Source organism: Schistocerca nitens, chromosome 6 (assembly GCF_023898315.1).
Source record: "Schistocerca nitens isolate TAMUIC-IGC-003100 chromosome 6, iqSchNite1.1, whole genome shotgun sequence".
Taxonomy (NCBI): domain Eukaryota; kingdom Metazoa; phylum Arthropoda; class Insecta; order Orthoptera; family Acrididae; genus Schistocerca; species Schistocerca nitens.
The window spans coordinates 118,773,144-118,798,369 of NC_064619.1; positions in this window are offsets into that span (position 1 = coordinate 118,773,144).

Consider the following 25,226-nt stretch of genomic DNA (forward strand, 5'->3'; position numbering starts at 1 on the left):
ATCGTATGTACGAGTAATTGGATGGGTGACGTAAGTAAGATTGGTATGGAACAGTCTTTGCGGAAGGGCAATTACAGTATTGGAATGAGAATACTGGCCTGTATCACTAATGCCGGTCAGCACAAGTTTGGAGCATGTGTTCCAGTCTCTGCAAAAGCAAAAGCTCATTCTGTTTCTTCATGAGACATCAAATGTAATGGGTATAGTGCCCTCCTACTTCTGGTCATTTTCAACTTAAATCAGTGACAATGTTACAGGGAAGATTGGTTACAGACATACAAGATGCATGGAGAGAGGCCATACAAAGTTTTGCTCAGGGTTCTTAGCTCACAGGTTTAACTAAAGAGTAGCTCCCTTCGAAGTAGAGGGCTAAGTGCTAGAGCTTTGAATCTCCGATTTTGTCCCACGAATGTGAGAGTGTTTTGTTACTGCATCCACATAAGGGGAGATGGCATATCATAATGAAATGTTACTGAATTTATAAAGTGTCTCGGCTAAGGAACATAGCTTTTTGAATCTCCTCTATGCTGATAGCTATTTCCTGCACTAAGAAACAGTATTGGTGTCATCTGATGTAGCCTATGTAACAGGGTTTTCAGTATGTCCACATATGTATAATTCTCACAAAATTATGGAAGGGGTGATTTAGCAATGATTCAGAAATTGAGACTGGTGCTGCAATATCATTGGCTGATAGCATCATGAGATAAACATGACGAGACATTTTGTTGACATGACAACTTGTTGGGAGTGGTGCTTGCACCTTGAGTAATTGAGTAAAATGCATTGAAACTACGGAAAAACCTGGTAAAATTGTGAAAATTTGATGGAAAATACGTAAAACTGATGAAAATACAACAAAAATGTGGAGCATTGTGGGTACTTACAAGCTGTATGAAAATCATTCCATTCCTCCACCAGTGGGATTGACAGTTGATGATGCATACTATCTGTTCTCTGTGGGTTTGAGTCCTGCAGAATACCTATAGTTCCACATGTCGTTATGCACTGTAAGTCATAAAAATAGAAGGCACAGTGTTCAAGGATTTGGACGTCAGGATGACACCAAAACAGCGATCATATACCTGGATGCATTATGCACCACCAATATGAAGAGTCAATGCTCAGAGTCTGTTCAAACAATGGAATGCCAAGACATATGCTACCCCATGACCATGAAAGATGAGATAAAATGCAGAGGTTATCACCTTTGGACAGTTGTTTGGAAATGCTCCACAATGCCACAAGCTCTTCCAGTTTCCATATTTTGAAATGTCCTCAACATTTTGTCAACAAGAAACACCGACTCTGTCTTTCATTTCATGCATCCTGTGTGTTGTGGGAGCACAATAGTTTACAGTGTAAACTTTACACCATGCGATGTCCAGCATTCTGTGAGAGCTAATGCACTTAATGTCTTGGTGTCAGTTTAATACGTGACACAGACCTCGAAGTCGTGGTGGAAAAACAAAATGTATGTCATACACTGCCTGGATGTCTTACAACAGAAAAACAGTGCATCATACTGTATATGAAAGAATAACATAGGAACCCTCTCTTTTGACTAGTAGTCTGTACAGGCGACCTAACTTTACACTGGACTGTACAAGTGACTTCGATCACTGGCCACGTGCTCCAGTGGACCAAAACCTATATATTTAATAGGATCGCCACATACGCTCAGTTTCAATATTCAGATGGTATTAGCAAAGTGCTATTTCAGTGCATACTATGGCGCTCAAAAGTTCTGTTCCATGTAGTTCGTAGTTATTCTGTGTTGGATGATACAAAAGAAGGAGGGGAGAGAGAGAGAGAGAGCTGTTTGGGTTACAGACATGAGTGCACTCTTGAGAGACACAGATCCCCTTCAGATTGCAGTGCCTGTATGTAGTTTGGAGACACACCGCAGTGCAGTAGCAAAATCCTCATCCTTCTCCCAGTTTCCGTATGATGGGAAGTCTTCCTCATTTTCCCGATAAGAAACAGCACTGTAACTGCTTGTACTGTCTTTTCTACTACCCTGTGTTGCAGGAGAAAGCATAGTTTGGTGCTGGCTTTACAACTGTACATGTCTGGTGGAGCTATGACAACATTTTCCCATTTCCACTGAATGGTTAAAACACAGTTCTGTCGCATTAACACAGCTCATCCTGTTTCTCCACAGGATGCAGCCAGTGGCAGATATAACATGCAACTCAGTTCTGACTTAAATTGGAACGATCACATGGGCAAAGCTGCAGGGATGGTAGGATAGAGACTGAGAAACAGTTATAAGATGCATAGAGACTTTCTAAAATCATGCTGGTGGTTTGCCGTATGGGGCTCTTAGTAGCAGATAGGTTTGGAGAAAGGTGACTCGTTTTGAGATATGAGAATGCCACAAATATTATTCACCAGTGGCTGTAATTATTAAAAGATATCTCCATAGAATCAAACACAAATGTGTGGTTGAATGGAAAGACTTGATACCAAATCACAGACAGCATTTCTACCAAAAACAAAAAGCGTAACACTGTAGATCTGAAAAATCAGTGTATCAGTCATAGGATTTTGTACATTTCTTATGACTTCAATCTAGCATTGTATTTTTTAAGTGATTCATCGCGCAGCATACCATCTACTGTACGAGATCATTCTCAATCAGCCATCATCCTCCCTCGCCTATAACCCTGTGGATGTATCACAGAACCCCTGTGACACTGTCTACATGCCACTGAGATAGAATGCATTACAAATACTGTCTGTTGGCTTGAGAAATATCTAGCAGCTGCAAGAGGGAGCTACAAATATCGGCTTAATACTACGTTCCCTAGCGGAACCACTTTCTAAATTCGGTGAGAAGGGTGATTTTATTACGACAGGGTGCATACACCCCGCGACAACCGGGAAATCCGGGAAAAAACCCGGGAGTTTTTTCATTCGGGAGAAAATCGGGAAGAACCCGGGAATTTTTCGGAATTCCGGGAATTTTTCACTGTTTTAGTTTTCAGCTACATTTTCGTAAGTTTGGCTGATAAGAAATGATACTCTAACAAAGAATATTACCGTATCCCGCTACTGCAGAATATTACTGCAACAATAAAACAAATGAGAGAAAAAAATAAAACTTCAGTTGCAAAGGAAATGCGCCATTTACAACAACTAAACACCATGCACACACAAGCATCTGCCAACAACAAAATGTGTCAGAAGCTTTAGGATAAAGACTACGCAACACATCGTAACAACAAACTGCTTTTGATGTACATGACAACTGTTTACATTAGGCTCGTTGTCCGCTCCGGTAGCTGAGTGGTCAGTGCGACAGAATGTCAATCTTAAGGGCCCGGGTTCGATTCCCGGCTGGGTCGGAGATTTTCTCCGCTCACGGACTGGGTGTTGTGTTGTCCTTGTTATCATCATCTCATCCCCATCGACGCGCAAGTCGCCGAAGTGGCGTCAAATTGAAAGACTTGCGCCCGGCGAACGGTCTAGCCGACGGGTAGCCCTACTTACCCGACAACAACAACAACATTAGGCTCATTTGCCTGCTATTTCATGCACAAGTGCACGCGCAGTTGAGTTGTGTATGAGCAGTACCTTCTCCCACTTCTGGCTACTTGAAGTGTCGCTGTTATAGTCAAGCATTAATTGCCTTGCTGAACATTGAAGTTATTTTTGTTGGTTTGCTAGAGGAATTGGCTTTTATTAATCTTTTCCGCTGATGCAATCAATTTATTTGAAATGAAGTCTAATTCCACAGTACTGGCTAGTTCCAATTGTTCGCTGACTTTCAAGTGCACGTTTCCATCTTCTAGCATGTATGGCAGTATGCCATAATAAAGAACCAAACATGAGACAGTGCATTACTTGTTGCAACTGTTCGCTGAGATTCAAGTGCATGTTATCACTTTCCGCCATGTACGGTATAATGCCATAATAGTGAACTAAACATTCAATAACATGGTACTGGTGCGCCTAGAAAATTTACATGCCGAAAACCACAGTGAAAAGCATATCAGGTTGGAATCTACTTCATTGTGAATCTGGACATAGGAATGTTTACTTCAAGCCGAGTTATGCCTTTTCGTATGGTTTACGAAATTCTGATGCTCCTGGAGTTTCATCTGGTGTCCTGTTTCTTTTATGATGTAACATAAGATCCCGTAATGCTCTATAAATACGAATATACGGACTTCCTACGTCATCGTAGATGTGCTCGTGCAGTAAAGTCAGTTCTCTGGCGCTCTCTAGCAACTGCTAAAAAGAACCTATTTTTGATAGGTCTCAGGAAAGTATTGTGAATGGTGGCTTGAAAAGCGTTACTTTCAAAGTATGTTTCCTTTTACACAAGGTGAATTATGTTGCGTGTATCAATGTGCAATGAATTTCTTAAATCACAGAGCGTTTGACTCTTGATTAAAACTTAACACTTTGAGGATCAGCTACTCAGATGAATTTCAAGCCCAGAAGACCAGACATTTATACCATTATTTTAAATTTTACTGGCACATTTGTGAGATGTATCTTAAAGTGTAACACATGCAAAAAAATATCAGTATTACATCTGAAACCTTAGCTTCTCTGGTAGCGGGCGCAAGGCAGCGTAGTTCAGCGCCCCGTCCGCGACCGTGTGTCGCTGGTGTCGGCTTAGAAGCGAGAGAGAGCTGCGGAACGAGTGAGATTTCACAGCACTGCTCTGTGCTGGACATTCCGGCGGTCAGATCCAACGTAAACAAAATAACAGAGGAAGTGCAGCTCTGTAAAAGTGGTCCATGAGCGGTAAAACAAGCAAACCATTTACTGTTGAGGTAACAACTAGTGTTCGTGTGGTAGAATTACTGCGCAAAGCTTCAGAAAACAATATCCAAAACAAGAATCGAAGAACAACTTAGTAGCTTTATGACCCACAGGTTGATTCTACTAGTACTACACATGCACACTCGTCGCATGTACAATAGGCGTCTTCTGAAAAATACATCAGTTTCTTAAATGAACTAGAGTCATAAATATTCGGTTTTAGAAATAATTTTATGTAAGGGATATAGAGTCTCATTCCTACTGTTAGTAGTTACAAGTAAATATTTTTTGTTGTACTTCGTGCTACAGCTTTTTGTATCCCTTTTCAGAGTTTAGAAATCGGATGCTTAGTTTGCTGTTTCGTACGTAATAATTTTAACTGACCAAGTTTGAAACCTTATTAAAAATGGAATTAACGTTATAAAGCTCTTTAATTCTTACAGTCAACATTGTTAAAGAAGACAATTAACATTTTATATGTTTTTGTTTTTCGAAGAAATCATTTTGTATAGGTTTGGTACAATATTCCGTTAGACTGCTAACCTCAAAGAATTAGTCAAATTTTTATCGCTTAGTAATGAACGGTTCTTAGTTTTAGCAAGCTTTAACAGAGAAAAAAGCGCTCACAGATATATGTGGAACCAAACATTGACAGAACTTGGGCCGCGGGCTTGTGCAAAAGAGGATATTTCTCTTATGGGAGACAACTGTAAAAGTCATCCAAAGTTTTACACATGAGAAACCGGTCCCTCTCTCGGATATCGCACTGCAGGTCAATTACCTCTAGTTGAAGCACTTGTGAGACGTCCTATGCCGAAGGGAAAACGGGCGAACAAATATATCTAAGGCCGGCTGAAGCTCACTTATCTCCAAAAATCTGTTTTCAAACTGTTCTTGTAATTCGAAAATGATTTGAACGTAATCTGCAAAATCCACATCTTCTTTAACGCTGTCTAGTGCAGGAAAGTGACAACAATTCTTCTCGTGCAACTGTTTTTCCCCACAAAATAAGATTTTTTTTGAAATGCTTGAATCGTCTGCACTAAATCAACAACAGAGTGATTTTCGCCTTGGAGTGAAAGGTTCAAAGTATTTAAATGACCACTAAGATCACTCAAAAAAGCCAAATTCGCCACCCACATAGGATCACAAAGTAATTCTTCTGAACGTCCTTTCATTTCCAAAAAGGTATTTATTTCGCCTCTCAAGGAGAAAAACCGATGAAGCACCTTTCCTCTGCTCAGCCATCTTACTTCGGCGTGGTAGGGGATGTCGGGGTATTCCGCTTCGATATCAGACAAAAATTCTTTATATTGGCGATGTGTGAGTCCATGCGATCGAAGATAATTAACCGTTCGAAGAACTGTGTTCATAACATTTTTTATGTTGACAATCTTCGCACAAAGTGCCTCCTGGTGTATCAGACAATGGACTGTCGCGAATAACGAACATCTAACTTCAGCCATTTTTGACCTGACAAAACTCATAAATCCAGTGCGTATCCCTCGTAGCGCAGGGGCTCCATGCGTTGTTACACTGGTCAGGTGTTCCCATTTTAAACCCATTGACTCTACCACGTTTCCCTCGGCTAGAAAAATATCCAAACCCTTGGTTGTGTCTTTCAGTGGTATAAGGTCGAGAAATTCTTCTGTGACACGCAGATTGTCGTCGACACCTCGAATGAGTATGACGAGCTGAGATATATCCGCAACGTCCGTGGACTCGTCAAGAGCGATAGAAAATGAAATTAAGTTTGCCGCTCTCTACATTAAAGACTCGGTGAGTAACAGTTTGAGGCGAAAGAGCTAGTTTTTCAAATTTTTCCGTGAGGTCTGCTGGACAAATACAAGCCGAGTCGACTAGGCAATCCTTGATGAGATTCCCAGCCGCAAAGGGTTTCCTTGCTTTCGCAACTCTCAGCGAGCATTTGTAACTGGCGCGCAAACTTTGCCCACCTGTTTCCTGCTCCTACCACGGCAAAAAAAGAACACACAACTAATTTTGTACAATCCTGTTTTTTAAAACACTTTTATCATTTTAACTATTGTTTCATTCATCGAAACTCAAATAAAAAACTAACAATGAAAGATTGGTTTTAGGTACGTTTTCCCCCAGTTCCTCCGAAAAGCAGCCTTAGACGCTATCTAGTACAGCGAAATGTGGTCGCAAAATAAATTTTTATCTATTGGAACATCTGCGTTTTAATTAATTTAAAATATAGATCAAACTACAACATATGTTTTCCCATCCATAAAAACACAAATATATAAAAACAAAGAATGACACTTTGCTGCCCGAGAAAGCGTTTGTGACGGCTTTTCAGAAATTGGCAAGAAATAATGCACCTGAAACTTTTTCTTATGTCTGTGCAACGCGATTTAACGCAACCCAAATATAAAAATTAACTGAAAATAAATGTTCCTTTTTGCTGACAATCTGATATTTGATAATTGGCACATTGCTAAGTGACAGATTAAAAAAATATAGTTTTATTTATCATCTTTATAAATTATAAAGTCATACGACAGGAAACCCTTACTTCGCTGTAATGCTGCTTGCAATTTTCGTTGAGTTCTTCAAGCTTTGACTGGCGTTCCTCTTGCGACAAAATTTCGAACTGATGTTTGTGACAGGTATTAAAGTGCCGTTCAATCGAGTACTTTTTTAAATACATGAGGTTCCGATGACATACCGAACATTTGGCATGATTTTCGACAGCAGTACAAAGGAAATTAATTTCCCACTCGAGTTTAAATAGTGCGGACCCGCCGCTCCCCCTGCTGCTGTTGACCATCCATTTCGATCCACTGTAGCCTTAGGTCTGTTGCCTAACGGCTTTGTGTCGCTTTTGGCCGCTGCCGGCACGTACAGTGGCATGGCGAGGCGCGGCGGGCGGTCCGCACGGTCAGCTGAGCGACACGGCTCGGCCACTGCGACAAAACCCGAATTCGCCCGGGGCGCCGGCCGCGGGCGATCGCGGGTGCTGGCGCCCCGGGGGCACAGTTTGGACGAGCCTGGCTTAGAATATCTGCTGTCATCAGGTGGCGATGTCACCTCATCGCAATCTCGATTTCAAACATTGACAAACTAATGTGCTGTGTTTGGTGGAATTCGAATATTTACTTTCGTAATACGAAAATATGCAGCGTACATGTTGCTGCAGATCGAAGATCTATCCAAAAAATTTTTTCTGGGTTTCATTTACTAAAGTGCTGAGAAGTTCTACACGCCGGTGTATAAAATGATAACTATTCGAAGGATTGATAAGTTTTACAGTTCCGGGGGAAAGTATACTGTTACATAACAGGGAAAAATTGTAATTTCACCTGGGAAAAAGCATCTTTTTTAACTGAGAAATCCGGAGATTTGTTTTTCCTTGCCCGCGTATACAATCCGTACGAGCTTACACCGCTGGCGACGAACATCCGCACTTTCGGTCTGTTAGTACACACCTCAGCGATCACTGTCTATATTCAGTGTCGCTGTATTTATGTGGAAGACCATTTCATTCAGCCAGCCGGTGTGGCCGAGCGGTTCTAGACGCTTCAGTATGGAACTCCGCGACCGCTATTGTCGCGGGTTCGAATCCTGCCTCGGATATGGATGTGTGTGATGTCCTTAGGTTAGTCAGGTTTAAGTAATTCTAGGTTCTAGGGGACTGATGACCTCAGAAGTTAAGTACCATAGTGTTCAGAGCCATTTGAACCATTTTTGAACCACTTCATTCAGAAGCAATGCCTCAATTTATAAAGCATGTATAGTTTTTAACATGGATATCGTTAGTGATACTTGTGTGTACCTGGAGGGGCCGAGCGGTTCTAGGCGCTTCAGTCTGAAACCGCGTGACCGCTACGGTCGCAGGTTCGAATCCTGCCGCGGGCATGGATGTGTGTGATGTCCTTAGGTTAGTTAGATTTAAGTAGTTCTAAGTTCTAGGGGACTGATGACCGCAGAAGTTAAGTCCCATAGTGCTCAGAGCCATTTCAACCTTTTGTGTGTACCTGTAGATCCAAAACAGATTTCTATGTAGGGTGACAGTAAAATAGTCGTTGCGATCGTGTTTTTAATATCTGGTCGCTTATAAGACGATTACGTATCTCTTCCTAAGAAACACTGCTACCACTCGCAAAAAAAAACACATGGAGCATGTCCACACATCCGAGGATTTTCGCTCAGTATTGTTTGGTGCCACCGACATTCAGTTATTGGCGAAGCATTATACTTAGTAGGGGATGTGTGATAGATTCGCTGTGATCAGCAGGATTATAAAGTATGTGTTGGGCTGAAAACTAACTGTGGTCCGTGTTACGACACTGTTGTTGTTGTTGTTGTGGTCTTCAGTCCTGAGACTGGTTTGATGCAGCTCTCCATGCTAATCTATCCTGTGCAAGCTCCTTCATCTCCCAGTACCTACTGCAACCTACATCCTTCTGAAACTGCTTAGTGTATTCATCTCTTGGTCTCCCTCCACGATTTTTACCCTCTACACTGCCCTCCAATGCTAAATTTGTGATCCCTTGATGCCTCAAAACATGTCCTACCAACCGGTCCCTTCTTCTAGTCAAGTTGTGCCACAAACTTCTCCCCAATCCTATTCAATACCTCCTCGTTAGTTACGTGATCTACCCATCTAATCTTCAGCATTCTTCTGTAGCACCACATTTCGAAAGCTTCTATTCTCTTCTTGTCCAAACTGTTTATCGTCCATGTTTCACTCCCATACATGGCTACACTCCATACAAATACTTTCAGAAACGACTTACTGACACTTAAATCAATACTCGATGTTAACAAATTTCTCTTCTTCAGAAACGCTTTCCTTGCCATTGCCAGTCTACATTTTATATCCTCTCTACTTCGACCATCATCAGTTATTTTGCTCCCCAAATAGCAAAACTCCTTTACTACTTTAAGTGTCTCATTTCCTAATCTAATTCCCTCAGCATCACCCGATTTAATTCGATTACATTCCATTATCCTCGTTTTGCTTTTGTTGATGTTCATCTTATATCCTCCTTTCAAGACACTGTCCATTCCGTTCAACTGCTTTTCCAAGTCCTTTGATGTCTCTGACAGAATTACAATGTCATCGGCAAACCACAAAGTTTTTATTTCTTCTCCCTGGATTTTAATACCTATTCCAAATTTTTCTTTTGTTTCCTTTACTGCTTGCTCAATATACAGATTGAATAACATCGGGGAGAGGCTACAACCCTGTCTCAATCCCTTCCTAACCACTGCCCTTTCATGCCCCTCGACTCTTATAACTGCCATCTGGTTTCTGTACAAATTGTAAATAGCCTTTCGCTCCCTGTATTTTACTCCTGCCCCCTTTAGAATTTGAAAGAGAGTATTCCAGTCAACATTGTCAAAAGCTTTCTCTAAGTCTACAAATGCTAGAAACGTAGGTTTGCCTTTCCTTAATCTTCCTTCTAAGGTAAGTCGTAAGGTCATTATTGCTTCACGTGTTCCAACATTTCTACGGAATCCAAACTGATCTTCCCCGAGGTCGGCTTCTACCAGTTTTTCCAATCGTCTGTAAATAATTATCGTCAGTATTTTGCAGCTGTGACTTATTAAACTGATAGTTCGGTAATTTTCACATCTGTCAACACCTGCTTTCTTTGGGATTGGAATTATTATATTCTTCTTGAAGTCTGAGGGTATTTCGCCTGTCTCGTACATCTTGCTCACCAGATGGTAGAGTTTTGTCAGGACTGGCTCTCCCAAGGCCGTCAGTAGTTCTAATGGAATGTTGTCTAATCCCGGGGCCTTGTTTCGACTCAGGCCTTTCAGTGCTCTGTCAAACTCTTCACGCAGTATCTTATCTCCCATTTCGTCTTCGTCTACATCCTCTTCCATTTCCATAATATTGTCCTCAAGTACATCGCCCTTGTATGAACCCTCTATATACTGCTTCCACCTTTCTGCCTTCCCTTCTTTGCTTAGAACTGGGTTGCCATCTGAGCTCTTGATATTCATACAAGTGGCTCTCTTTTCTCCAAAGGTCTCTTTAATTTTCCTGTAGGCTGTATCTATCTTACCCCTAGTGAAATAAGCCTCTACATCCTTACATTTGTCCTCTAGTCATCCCTGCTTAGCCATTCTGCACTTCCTGTCGATCTCATTTTTGAGACGTTTGTATTCCTTTTTGCCTGCTTCATTTACTGCATTTTTATATTTTCTCCTTTCATCAATTAAATTCAATATTTCTTCTGTTACCCAAGGATTCTCTACTAGCCCTCGTCTTTTTACCTACTTGATTCTCTGCTGCCTTCACTACTTCATCCCTCAGAGCTACCCATTCGTCTTCTACTGTATTTCTTTCCCCCATTCCTGTCAATTGTTCCCTTATGCTCTCCCTGAAACTCTGTACAACCTCTGGTTCTTTCAGTTTCTCCAGGTCCCATCTCCTTAAATTCCCACCTTTTTGAAATTTCTTCAGTTTTAATCTACAGTTCATAACCAATAGATTGTGGTCAGAGTCCACATCTGCCCCTGGAAATGTCCTACAGTTTAAAACCTCGTTCCTAAATCTCTGTCTTACCATTACATAATCTATCTGATAGCTTTTAGTATCTCCAGGATTCTTCCATGTATACAACTTTCTTTTATGATTTTTGAACCAAGTGTTCGCTATGATTAAGTTATGCTCTGTGCAAAATTCTACCAGACGGTTCCTCTTTCATTTCTTAGCCCCAATCCATATTCTCCTACTATGTTTCCTTCTCTCCCTTTTCCTACTGTCGAATTCCAGTCACCCATGACTATTAAATTTTCGTCTCCCTTCACTACCTGAATAATTTCTTTTATCTCGTCATACATTTCTTCAATTTCTTCGTCATCTGCAGAGCTAGTTGGCATATAAACTTGTACTACTGTAGTAGGGATGGGCTTCGTGTCTATCTTGGCCACTATAATACGTTCACTATGCTGTTTGTAGTGGCTTACCCGCACTCCTATTTTTTTATTCATTATTAAACCTACTCCTGCATTACCCCTATTTGATTTTGTATTTATAACCCCGTATTCACCTGACCAGAAGTCTTGTTCCTCCTGCCACCGAACTTCACTAATTCCCACTATATCTAACTTTAACCTATCCATTTCCCTTTTTAAATTTTCTAACCTACCTGCCCGATTAAGGGATCTGACATTCCACGCTCTGATCCGTAGAACGCCAGTTTTCTTTCTCCTGATAACGACGTCCTCCTGAGTAGTCCCCGCCCGGAGATCCGAATGGGGGACTATTTTACCTCCGGAATATTTTACCCAAGAGGACGCCATCATCATTTAATCATACAGTAAAGCTGCATGTCCTCGGGAAAAATTACGGCTGTAGTTTCCCCTTGCTTTCAGCCGTTCGCAGTACCAGCACAGCAATTCCGTTTTGGTTAATGTTACAAGGCCAGATCAGTCAATCATCCAGACTGTTGCCCCTGCAACTACTGAAAAGGCTGCTGCCCCTCTTCAGGAACCACACGTTTGTCTGGCCTCTCAACAGATACTCCTCCGTTGTGGTTGCACCTACGGTACGACTATCTGTATCGTTTAGGCACGCAAGCCTCCCCACCAACGGCAAGGTCCATGGTTCATTGGGGGGGGGGGGGGGGGGGGGGTGTTACGACACATGGAAAGAAAATGACTATGTCTAGTCATAAGGGATGTATAGATTTGAGTGTAAAATTGCGATTTCAGTGCATCGATAGCGATAAGGGCGATGAAAGATTTTACATGAAAAATTATATCAAGTCATGAGAAGGAAACAGGTTTACATGGGCAATGAAATTTCCAGAGCTACAGCCGTCAGAAGGAGGTATTTCCAATACGTCGCTCATTGTCGAATGTCACCATATTTGGGCTGCAATCATAATATTTAAATGTAATTACAATGGTAATATGTGGTTGGTTTTCTAGGACGACTGTGCTTGCCATCCGGGTGCATGGCAGAGGTAGCTGGTGACTGGAATGAATGGGCATTTCTGGCTTAAGACTGTCGTGAGTGGCAGGTACAAAGAAAAGTTCCTGCTGGCCAGGTAGTTGACTGTTGCCCACAGCCGTGGGAACACGTCCTGACAGCAGCCCTTGCGGCGACCTCTCGATAGCTGAATAGTGAATTAGCCAATATGCTGGCAGAGCGGCGATAGAAGCAGATGTGGGTGTCGCATGAGAGGATTCAATATGGTGGGTGTTTTCACTGGATGATTATTCTCTCCATGTAAATTGATCGGTTGACTGCTTGGCGACAGTCTCACTGACCTCTGAGAATTCAGGCATGTGGATGGCGGGGGATGGGCATACACCTGTCGGCATGGCCGCCATGGGTGCAGATCTCTCCCAGCGTGCGTGGGTGCAGCTACCCAGCAGTCGGTGGATGATGCAAGCTTCAACATCACAAGTGTGTGTGTGTGTGTGTGTGTGTGTGTGTGTGTGTGTGTGTGTGCGTGCGTGCGTGCGTGTGTGTGTATGTATGTATGTGATCAGAAATAACTAGCGATACACGACTTCTAGCCTGGTGCACTGCGTGTGGACATCTGGGAGGTGAATGGGCTGTAGGTACTAGTGTTTTCAGCGATCTCAGGCATCTAGTCGTGACTGCTACTAGGATTGTGGTTTAGTGCTTTTCAATACATTATGTGCACACTGTCTTGCCTCAACATGGTCCAGGGGATTATTTTCCATCACGACCTCCTCTTGCAGTGTGACGACGAGCTCTGCGCCAATCTAGAGTGGCAGGGTGTTCATTTCATCCGGCGCGTTTACAGGGGATCCAAAGACAACAGGGTTGCCACCAGTGCCTTCATCTTGGCCTTTGAGGGTGATTCATTGCCTGAAAAGGTCAAGGTGATGGTTCACCGCTGTGACGTTAAACCATATGTCCCTCCCCTATGCGGTGCTTTAAGTGCTGGAAATTTGGGCACATGTCTTCCCACTGCACTTCCAGCATCACATGTCGAGGCTGTGGACGTTCACTGCATCCAGATACTCCCTGTGCACATCCTCCCACTTGTATCAACTGCGGAGAGCAGCACTCCCCCTGCTCGCGAGGCTGCACAGTACTCCAAAGGGGGCGGAAAATCATGGAGTACAGGACCCTGGGCCAGTTGACTTACCAAGAGGTTAAACGTAAATTTGAACGATTACACCCCATTCCATTGACGTCCACATACGCTGCAGCTACATTACCCTATGCCACCAACAGTGGAACCTCCAGGCCTCCAGAGTACATCCACCCCCTCGGTGGTAGGGGGAAAATCTTCTTTCATTGCTTCCAAAGTACCTACCCCCAAACGCAGGAGACATCAGTCCCCTCCCCCCCCCAGCTGGAGAAGCAACAGCCTCCTCTGGCTCCTCTCGTTCAGAAGGGGTCCCTTGGGACCCTCTCTCCCAACATCTCCACTAATGTCACAGCAGACACTTGCCAGTGGATGAAGGAGCCAAAAGCTGCAGGACGAAGAGCTTCACAGTCTTCCTCCATGCCTGAAGCTGCTTCAGAGAAGTCCTCGCACCAAGCCCCTAAAGAGAAGCGAGAGGGCAAGCAAACTAAGAAGTCTACTTATTAAATGGACTCTTCAGTGGCCCCAATCCACCACTCCCTACCAATTCTGCACCTGTGGATGAGGTGGAGATCTCAGCGTCCCCTGAGGACCTGGATCTCACTGATGCCTCATCAACAGTGGGGGAATGGATACAAATACTCAGTCGGTGGCAGCAGGTGACCCTGAGGCGTAACCTGCCTCCTTGCATGCTTCATACCTTCCCAGCCTCACGATAACTTCATCCTCCAGTGGAATTGCTGCGGTTTTCTCCACCACCTGGCTGAGCTACGGCAACTGTTAAGCTTTACACCTGCTTTCTGCATTGCCCTCCAGAAGATGTGGTTCCTGGCACTGCGGACCCCTGCCCTTCGCAGCTATAGGGGATATTACAACAACCATATTGACTATAATAGAGTGTCAGATGGCGTTTGTGTGTATGTCCTGAACTCAGTATGCAGTGAACCTGTGCCCTTCGAACTCCTCTTGAACCTGAGGCTGTCAGGATAAGGACGATGCAGAAAATAACTGTCTGCAGCTTATATCTTCCTCCAGATGGTGCAGTACCCCTGAATGCATTGGCTGCATTGATTCATCAACTCCCTAAACCTTTCCTACTTTTGGGAGATTTTAACACCCATAACCTCTTCTGGAGTGGCACTATGCTTTTTGGCCGAGGTAGAGATGTTGAAACTTTACTGCCTCAGTTCGACCTCAGCCTCTCAAATACTGGGGGCCACGCATTTCAGTGTGGCTTATGGCAGTTACTCGGCCATTGATTTACCCCTTTGCAGCCCAGTACTTCTCCCATCTGTCCACTGGAGAGCCCACGATGACTTGTGTGATAGTGACCACTTTCCCATCTTCCTGTCATTCCCCTGCGCCATTCCCCCGGACGTCTACCAAGATGGGCTTTAAACAAGGCAGACTGGGAAGCTTTCACCTCTGCTGTCACCGTTGAATCTCCTCCACATGGTACCATCGATGTGTTAGTTGAGCAGGTTACTAGAACGATCGTTTCTGCGGCGGAAGACTCGATCCCTTGTTCTTTAGGGTGCACCCGGCGCAAGTCAGTACCTTGTTGGTCGCCAGAAATCGCGGAGACTATTAAAGAGCGTCGGCGCACTCCACAGCGACATAAGCGGCACCCTTCCCTAGAGCACCTAATAGCTCTTAAACGGCTCTGTGCCCGCATTCGCCAGCTTATAAAAAGACGGTAACAGGAGTGTTGGAAGAGGTACATCTTGACCATTGGGTGCCATACATCACCTTCCCAAGTCTGGACGAAGATCTGACGTCTTTTTGGGTATCAGACCCTGGCAAGTGTTACTGGCATTAACATCAGTGGCGTGTTATCTACTGACGCAAACGCAATTGCTGAGCACTATGTTCGAGCCTCCACATCGGAGAATTATACCCCAGCGTTTTGCACCTTCAAACAGCAGATCGAAAGGAAAGACCTACCATTCACTCAATGTTACAGTGAACCCTATAATGCTCCATTTACAGAGTGGGAGCTCCTCAGTGTCCTTGCACATCGCCCCGACGCAGCTCCTGGGCCAGATCGGATCCACAATCAGAAGATCTAACATCTCTCGTTCGACTACAAGCGACATCTCCTCGTCATCTTCAAACGGATCTGGTGCGATAGCGTCTTTCCATCGCAATGGCGGGAGAGCACCATCATTCCGGTGCTCAAACCCGGTACTTCTGTCGGCGTCGTACAGTTCATCCAGAACCAGAACTTTATCTTAATAACGATCTACTCACTGCAGTGGAGACATATCGATTCTTAGGACTGGTTTTCGACGCCCAATTGACTTGGCTTCCTCACCTTCGTCAGCTTAAGCGGAAGTGCTGGCAGCCCATCAATGCCCTCCACTGCCTGAGCAACAACAACTGGGGTACAGATCGCTCTACGCTGCTGCAGCTTTACAGATCCCTTGTTGATGCCGCCTTAACTATAGGTGTCTGGTTTATGGCTCCACGGCGCCCTCAGCATTGGGTTTACTCAGCCCAGTGCACCACTGTGACGTTCGACTGGCAACAGGAGCTTTTAGGATGAGTCCGGTGACCAATGTCCTGGTGGAGGACAGAGTCCCTCCATTGAAGGTTAGGTGTGCGCAACTGCTCGCCAGTTACATTGCACACATTCGTAGTTCTCCTGAGCATCCAAATTACCGTCTCCTTTTCCCATCCATGGTAGTACATCTCCTGCGTCGGAGGCCCAGGTCAGGGTTTACGATTGTGGTTCGTGTCCGATCTCTTCTGTCTGAAGTGGAGTCCTTGCCTTCACCACCTATACTCGAGGTCCATTCACGTACACCTTCGTGGTGTACACCTAGACCAAGGCTTCGCCTGGACCTTTCACATGGTCCTAAGGACGCAGTCAACACCGTGGCTCTCTGCTGTTACTTCCTCTCGATTCTTGACGTGTACCAGAACAATGAAGTGGTTTACACTGATGGTTCGATGGCTGATGGTCACATTGGCTTTGCGTATGTTCATGGAGGACGTATTGAACAGCACTCCTTGCCAGATGGCTGCAGTGTTCTCACTGCAGACGTGGCGGCCATTTCTCGTGCTCTTGAGTGCATCCACTCATGCCCTGAGGAGTCGCTTCTACTCTGTACTGACTCCTTGAGGAGCCTACAAGCTATCGACTAGTGCTACCCCCGCCATCCTTTGGTAGCGACCATCCAGGAGTCCATCTGTGCATGGGGACGTCCAGTCGTTTGTGTGGACCCCAGGCGACGTTGTAATCCTGGGAAATGACCTTTCCCACAGTATGGCCAAACAGGCTACATAGAAATTGCTTCTGGAGATCGGCATCCCTGTAACTGACTTGCAATCATGATTACACCTCAAGGTTTTTCAGCTTTGGGAGACGGAATGGCATAATCTCAGTATGCACAACAAACTGCGTGCCATCAAGGAGACTATGAGTCTGTAGTTCTCTGCTGGCTCCGCATTGGCCATACATGGCTATCACATGGCTTCCTCCTCCATTGCGAGGATCCACCTCAGTGTCACTGTGGCTCGCACATGACTGTCGTCCACATATTGCTGGAGTGCCCACTTTTAGCTGCTCTGCAGTGGACTTTTAACCTTCCCACCTACGTTCGGTGTTGGGCGACAATGCAACAACAGCAGATTTAGTTTTACGTTTTATCCGTGAGGGTTTCTTTATCATACTATCTAAGGGTGGGCATTTAGTCTTCTCTCTGAGGTCTCCACCCTCCCTCCATTTTATCTCTGTCACTCTTTCTTTGCATTTGTTTGTCTTGGTGGTCGTCTTTTCCCTAAGTGTGTTCATCTCGCCTTGTCTTTTTGGGGTGGACATTTTAATGTGATGCAGAGTGGCTGGCTCATCGTCTTTCATTATAGTGATCAAAGAGCCCAGACCAACTGCTCCATGGTTTTAATACCTTCTTCTACCTTTCCTTGTGGTGTATGTTTGCCCCATTTTTTTTCGTTCCTTTCGTTTTCTTTTTAGGTGTGGTGTTGGGTGTTTTTGTACCTTGAGCCTTGCTTGCATCAGGAAAAAGGGACTGATAACCCTGTAGTTTGGTCTCTTTATACCCCAAACCAACCAACCAACTCTTGCAGTGGCAGTTGTTGTTTTTATTATCCCATAATATGGCACACCCTTTCTTCGTCCTTCTTCACTCTGGTGTATCTGAAACAACAAACATAAGAATTGTGTATTGCTTTATAAAATACACTTAGCAGCCCTGTAGTGGTCGGGATTTCCACAGCCGTAACGGTATAAATTCATGGCGAAATTTAAATTCCAACTATCATTTTATACAGCACCGCTTCCAATCGAGACATCAAATTCCCGATGGTGAATTTATTATTTTCAATAGTGGTACTGCGAGTACACACCTCAATCCAACTCCTGCACAGAGTGTTTAAGGACATAGAATGCAATTGAACAGAAATTCGAAAGTCTCAGCGATCCAACGTAACGGATTTCCTCCAAAACGATGTAATTGTGCCAGTATCCAGGAATAGGAGGCAAGGAAAGGAAAAAAAAAATCCAGAATAGTTTGGAAACCGGGATGTTGCAGGATCAAATCCCACCAGATACGCCAGTCCTAGTAGCCACCAATAGGATGCAAAGAGAAAGTGCCCACACACAAATGATATCTATTTAATTAATTAGTCACTCCATCTGATAGAGTGAGGGAATATTTCTAATCCAACTACAGTTGGGGATTTACCAGGTATCCGCTACTTTGTTCAGAACAAAAGAGGGGTTAGAGCAGTTCGCGACAGTCTTCTTCTCAAATGTCTTTTTTCCATCCGCTACAGATTTCCATGTGAGAAAAAAGGGATAAACCGACTTCCAGCGTGAGGTCTGAATGGATGGCGAGGGGCAAGGGGAGAGATGGAAGGGAGGATGGGTGGGGGGGGGGGGTACATCTTGGTCTGTGTGTGTTTGTATACGTTTGTTCACACAAACAGGAAGTAACCACTTGAGACAGAGAGGGAAAGAGAGAGGAGGGTGGGAGGGAGGTGGAAAGTGGGTCTGGTATCAAATTTCAAAGGGATGTCGCCACTTGATGCTTTGGTTGGGGCCACGAGATCAAAGGAGACTGACATCCAGTCTGTGGTCGGTGCTATTTATTATTGTGATTTGTAATTAGTGCCTTAGCAGAGGTTTTTGGCCTCCATGGCGGCGCCTAGACGACATACCCATGTGTGGGAGTTCCCAAATGATGGCTACTATACCGCAGTTCATTCCAGTCCTCAGTGCTTACATTTATTACGTCATGGGAAGCGGGGATAGGGGTGTAGACGTTAACTCTACCCAAATAGGGGAGCCCTGTCCCCTAAATAAAAAATATGCATCAATATGTTGCTGAACTGATTTGAATTTCGTGTCATGATATTTTTTTCTCCAATTTGGATTGAGTCATTTTCCTACAATTTTTTCTGGGAGAGGCGGGGACAGAGGGGGTGAGGGGCAGGGTGAGACGTCAAATGGTTCAAATGGCTCTGAGCACTATGGGACTTAACATCTGAGGTCATCAGTCCCCTAGAACTTAGAACTACTTAAACCTAACTAACCTAAGGACATCACACACATCAATGCCCGAGGCAGGATTCGAACCTGCGACCATAGTGGTCACGCGGTTCCAGACTGAAATGCCTAGAACCGCTCGGCCACACCGGCCAGTGGGGAGACGTCCTGTAGTGGCTTCATTGTGCAATAGTTCAGTCGATCCCTGCATGTCAAGGTGACCACACACACGAAAATTTTCCAGCAAACAACACCTACAATCTGCAGCTGTGTAATTGCATAATTAGACATGTATATCCAACCTGGTGAATTGAATTTTATTAATAACTAATATATTCTTTGCTATGTAATTGACATTGATTTGAATTTCATGCCATGAGATCCTTCCTCTCCAGCACAGATGAAGACTTTTTCCCATCAGTTCCCAGATGGGGGAGGGATGGGACAGTAGGGGATGGGAGGGGGAAGGCTGGGGGCTTTCCAGAGGGAGAGAGGATAATTAATGGATCGATTTAATTAATTAATTAGTTTTTTTGGTATCAAAGGTGTGTTTGTCTTGGCATGTGAATTTCCCAGAAGGGTGGGGAGGTGGAGGGGGAGGGATGGGAAGGGGGTTTCTCAGAAGGACAGATTTCGTCATAAATCAACTTCCAAGTGATCATAAATCAATTAACAAAACGATACGTTATAGGGAGGGCATCCTAACTCAATCAAGTTCGCCTCTGAATGTATGTGGCTGGCACTACCGAAATGCACTGGCACCGCCACTGCCATACTACTGACATGCTAATGTCCGAAGGATGCAAATTCTTCGCCACTTGTGCTGCACCATCTTCTCCAAAGGAGAAAGGGAGGAAGAGAAGAAGCATAGAAAATGCTTGGAAGGCTAATGGTCAAGCCAAGAAGACTGGAACTTTTCAGGAATGTATGCCTGCTGATAATGGTAAATTGGTCGGAACTGCAATGTTATAGATAATGGAGGAAGAAGAAAACGTCGTGTAATTATTCGTAAAAGTACAGTCAAATTCAGAGTGACCTAGATTTCAGCTGAAGGGGACAGATGCAAGTGTTACATCGTCACAAGGGTCTATTATCATGAAAGTAGAACCGCCTAACGATACAACATCGAAGAGCAAGAGAAACTGGTTCTGAAAAGAAACAGTATGAGGAAGCATGGCACTGCAGGGTGTAATCTGTCTGTAACCAGCTGTAAAATAAGAGAGTTAACTGGAGCTAACGACCAGTTTATCGTATGGTGTAGTTCTGCAAGTAGTTCTTTAAGGAAAAGTACGGGAAACTTCTGTGGCAAAGACAGATTTCCAGACGATAAACCTAGACAGTGAATTAAAAAACCACCGGATTGAATAAGGAAAATTGTAAATTTGTGAAAGTTTGTAAGGGAAATAGGAGTAGTATAGCGTCATTCTGAAAAGGTTTCAGTGAACCAAAACGTAGGGATAATTGTATAGAATTAAGAAACAAAATGAAGATCCATGTGGGTCAGCTCACACGAGCAAACAATTTGGTGCAATGAGCACAGTGTACAGTTATATCGCATGCGTATTGGGGTTTTAAGGCTTTGTAAGCGTTACTAAATTCAACTTTCAGATGTAAATAACACATAAAATGAAAGAGCAACTCAACCAGCTTTTCTTACTTACAAGTGTTCAGTGTGAACACCAATCGTCACAGGGCACACATCGAGTCGATGGGCGAGCTCTTCCCAAACCTTGAACGATGTGTTTGGAGTAATTGTTGCAATGATTGCTTCGGTCCTGTTTCTTAAGTTAGGTAGATCAGCTGGTAGCGGAGGAAAATACACATGATCCTTTATGACCCCCGAAAGGTAAAAATCACATGGCGTCGTATCTGGTGAATGTGGAAACAATGCGAAACAAGCGCTGTCATTCGGCCCCTTGCAGTCAGTCCAGCAGTCAGATACAATGTCATTTAACCAGTCACGTACTGAGTTCTGCAAGTGAAGCAGTGCACCACCTTTCTGCAAATAATGTTATGTGGTTCAGCTTCTTCCAGTTGAGTAACCAGTCATAGTTATAGAGCATCAACATAAGAAACGTCAATTACAGTTGCTTCATTGAAAAAGAAATACCGATAAACTTTCCGGCGGGATATGGCACAAGAAAACGTTCAAATTAGGGTAGTCTCGTTGCAACTGTACCGTCTCGTGGGGATTTGCTGACCCCCAAATGCGCACATTATGTGCATTCAAATTTCCACTTAGGTGAAACATCGGTTCTTCACTGAAAATCTTCGTCGTAAAGCAACAACATTTTGTTTGCAAAGTTTGCACAAAACTGTAGTCTGTAGACTTTGGAGCTTGTAAGAACGACAAGCAGTAAGGAAGTAGTTGTATGTGTCTCCTTAAAAGGCTCCACAAACACGATATTAGAATTGCTAATTCAAATTAGTCTTCCAATTTGATTTCTTGGGGCGGCATGTGAAAGACTCTCTCACTTGTTCAACACATTGTTCAGTCATTCTTGGTCGTCCCGTACTCTTCCCTTTGCATACACAGTTGGTATCTTCAAACTGATGATACCATCGACGGCTGTTATTATCACATGGACAATTTCAATGGAACTTAATATGGAAACGCATATAATTCCAATCCCAAAGAAAGCAGGTGTTGACAGATGTGAAAATTACCGAACTATCAGTTTAATAAGTCACGGCTGCAAAATACTAACGCGAATTCTTTACAGACGAATGGAAAAACTGGTAGAAGCCGACCTCGGGGAAGATCAGTTTGGATTCCGTAGAAATGTTGGAACACGTGAGGCAATACTAACCTTACGACTTATCTTAGAAGAAAGATTAAGAAAAGGCAAACCTACGTTTCTAGCATTTGTAGACTTAGAGAAAGCTTTTGACAACGTTAACTGGAATACTCTCTTTCAAATTCTGAAGGTGGCAGGGGTAAAATACAGGGAGCGAAAGGCTATTTACAATTTGTACAGAAACCAGATGGCAGTTATAAGAGTCGAGGGGCATGAAAGGGAAGCAGTGGTTGGGAAAGGAGTGAGACAGGGTTGTAGCCTCTCCCCGATGTTATTCAATCTGTATATTGAGCAAGCAGTAAAGGAAACAAAAGAAAAATTCGGAGTAGGTATTAAAATTCATGGAGAAGAATTAAAAACTTTGAGGTTCGCCGATGACATTGTAATTCTGTCAGAGACAGCAAAGGACTTGGAAGAGCAGTTTAACGGAATGGACAGTGTCTTGAAAGGAGGATATAAGATGAATATCAACAAAAGCAAAACGAGGATAATGGAATGTAGTCAAATTAAATCGGGTGATGCTTAGGGGATTAGATTAGGAAATGAGACAATTAAAGTAGTAAAGGAGTTTTGCTATTTAGGGAGCAAAATAACTGATGATGGTCGAAGTGGAGAGGATATAAAATGTAGACTGGCAATGGCAAGGAAATCGTTTCTGAAGAAGAGAAATTTGTTAACATCGAGTATAGATTTAAGTGTCAGGAAGTCGTTTCTGAAAGTATTTGTATGGAGTGTAGCCATGTATGGAAGTGAAACATGGACGATAACCAGTTTGGACAAGAAGAGAATAGAAGCTTTTGAAATGTGGTGCTACAGAAGAATGCTGAAGATAAGGTGGGTAGATCACATAACTAATGAGGAGGTATTGAATAGGATTGGGGAGAAGAGAAGTTTGTGGCACAACTTGACTAGAAGAAGGGATCGGTTGGTAGGACATGTTTTGAGGCATCAAGGGATCACAAATTTAGCATTGGAGGGCAGCGTGGAGGGTAAAAATCGTAGAGGGAGACCAAGAGATCAATACAATAAGCAGATTCAGAAGGATGTAGGTTGCAGTAGGTACTGGGAGATGAAGCAGCTTGCACGGGATAGAGTGGCGTGGAGAGCTGCGTCAAACCAGTCTCAGGACTGAAGACCACAACAACAACAACATTGCACTATAAAAATAGATGCAGTCCTTGCAGAATGTAAAACACAAAAAGCTTTCTGTTCACTGGTCGCCATCTTTGCTGCTAGCACTTTCTAACGGCAGACACAGGAAACAGTGGAGGCGCATATGCACAAGTATACCAACAAAACTTTTTGAGTTGCTCTTTCATTTGATGTATAATTTATGATTGTAAGTCGAATGTAATAAATGTTAGAAAGCCTTAAACCCCAAACACCCAATATATGTAAACGTTTGAGATTGTTGCAAAGGATGATCAGAGGAAATTTGGGACGAATTTTTTGGAAGAAGGTTTGCATCAGATAACAATTTCCATGTATATGCCTAATTTCTTCAAAGTTTTACCCAGAGAGCTCAGAGCCAAGGACGCCAGCTCGGCACCGGTGTGCCATCCAGAATTTCAGTATGGTGTACAGCGGATGTAGTGGAAGACAGAGCACCAAGCGAGCATTGTCACTCAACCTCCAAGTGAGGGAAGCAGAAGGAACAAACGCCGCAATACAACTTAACAGGGCAGTATGAAGTGACATTCCGCAACTTGAACCGCCAGAGCACCACTCCAATAGTCAAATGTCGCAGAAAGACCTGAGCTCAGTGACCCAGTCACAGAGAGCCAAGGAGCGTTGATGAGACCAATAAATGAGGGCAAAATCGCTCATGCACCCAGAGCCACCACATCATAGGCATGGGTGTGGCTCTTTAAATGGTGGGGCATTTGGTGCTCAGAGACACATTCAGCCATGCCACCACCCTGTCTGTGTCACCGGAACCACACACTGATGGATGATGGTCAGCCTGCTGCCTACTTGCTGATTTCAGTGCTGTGATGCAGCGAACCTCACATAAACCACAGTTGTGGACTACCGTTGTTGCCTGAGACAGTGCAGATCAGGGGAAGACTGGTGTGCTCCTAGTCTTCCTCCCACTGATGGTCAGTTGCAGACAGTCTGCCATCCAGGCATGGCACATTTGCGCAGACTCCTGGTTGACTCATGAACATCTGCTGCAGTCTTGTTCAATTTATGGTGGGTGACCAGAGCCTAACCTTCATGGCTACTGACATGCTGCACAACACAAGTAGTAAGGCAAGGCCAGCATCAGCACAGTTTGTTAGTGCAGGTTGCCTGCATTCAGGGGCAAACCTATTGTTCTCTTTTGATTGACAGGTCCTTAACCCATTGTTCTGTTAAGCAGATCATGCTCCCCTGAGGATAATCCATTATTCCAAGTAACCTCCATTCCTCATCCTCCCTCTTCTCCTCCCCCTCCCCCTCTTGCTCTCCCATCCATCTGGGAACACCCTTTGCCGAAACAAGTACACTTTTGATATCAGTTTGCTTGAATAATTAATTAAATCGATCAATGAATTAACCCCCTCTGTCTCTGGGAAACCCCACAGTCCTCTCCTCCTCTTCTCCAGCTGGAAATTGGCTGGAAAAAGACTCACTTGATTGGCCATTTGGCAGGAAATCGATTGCATTGCATGGAATATTGTTCAAACAATTTCTGGTAGACAAGGCAATGTGTAGAATACTGTTCATTTAAACAATTTATAGGATACAAGGGAGTGTTTGGAATATAGTTTATTTGTTTAAAGAAATTGGCGGGAAATCGATTACAGTGTATGGAATACTGTTTATTTAAACATTTAGAGAGCAACAAGAAAGTATGAAATATTTAAACAATTGCTGCGCTTTTCTTATCCCAATTGTACAAGGAATACCATCAACATAATTTACTGCACGTAATTACACTGTTAAAAATCTTTCGCACTGACCGCAGTACACTGTCTGGCGGGCAGACCACTTCGCCGGGTCCCCCCGCGCCACCTGCAACCGCCAGTCCACTCGCTCAGGACCAGCCAATCGGCCCCAGTGACTGACAGATTGGATGTCGCGCTAATCCCTAAATAAAAG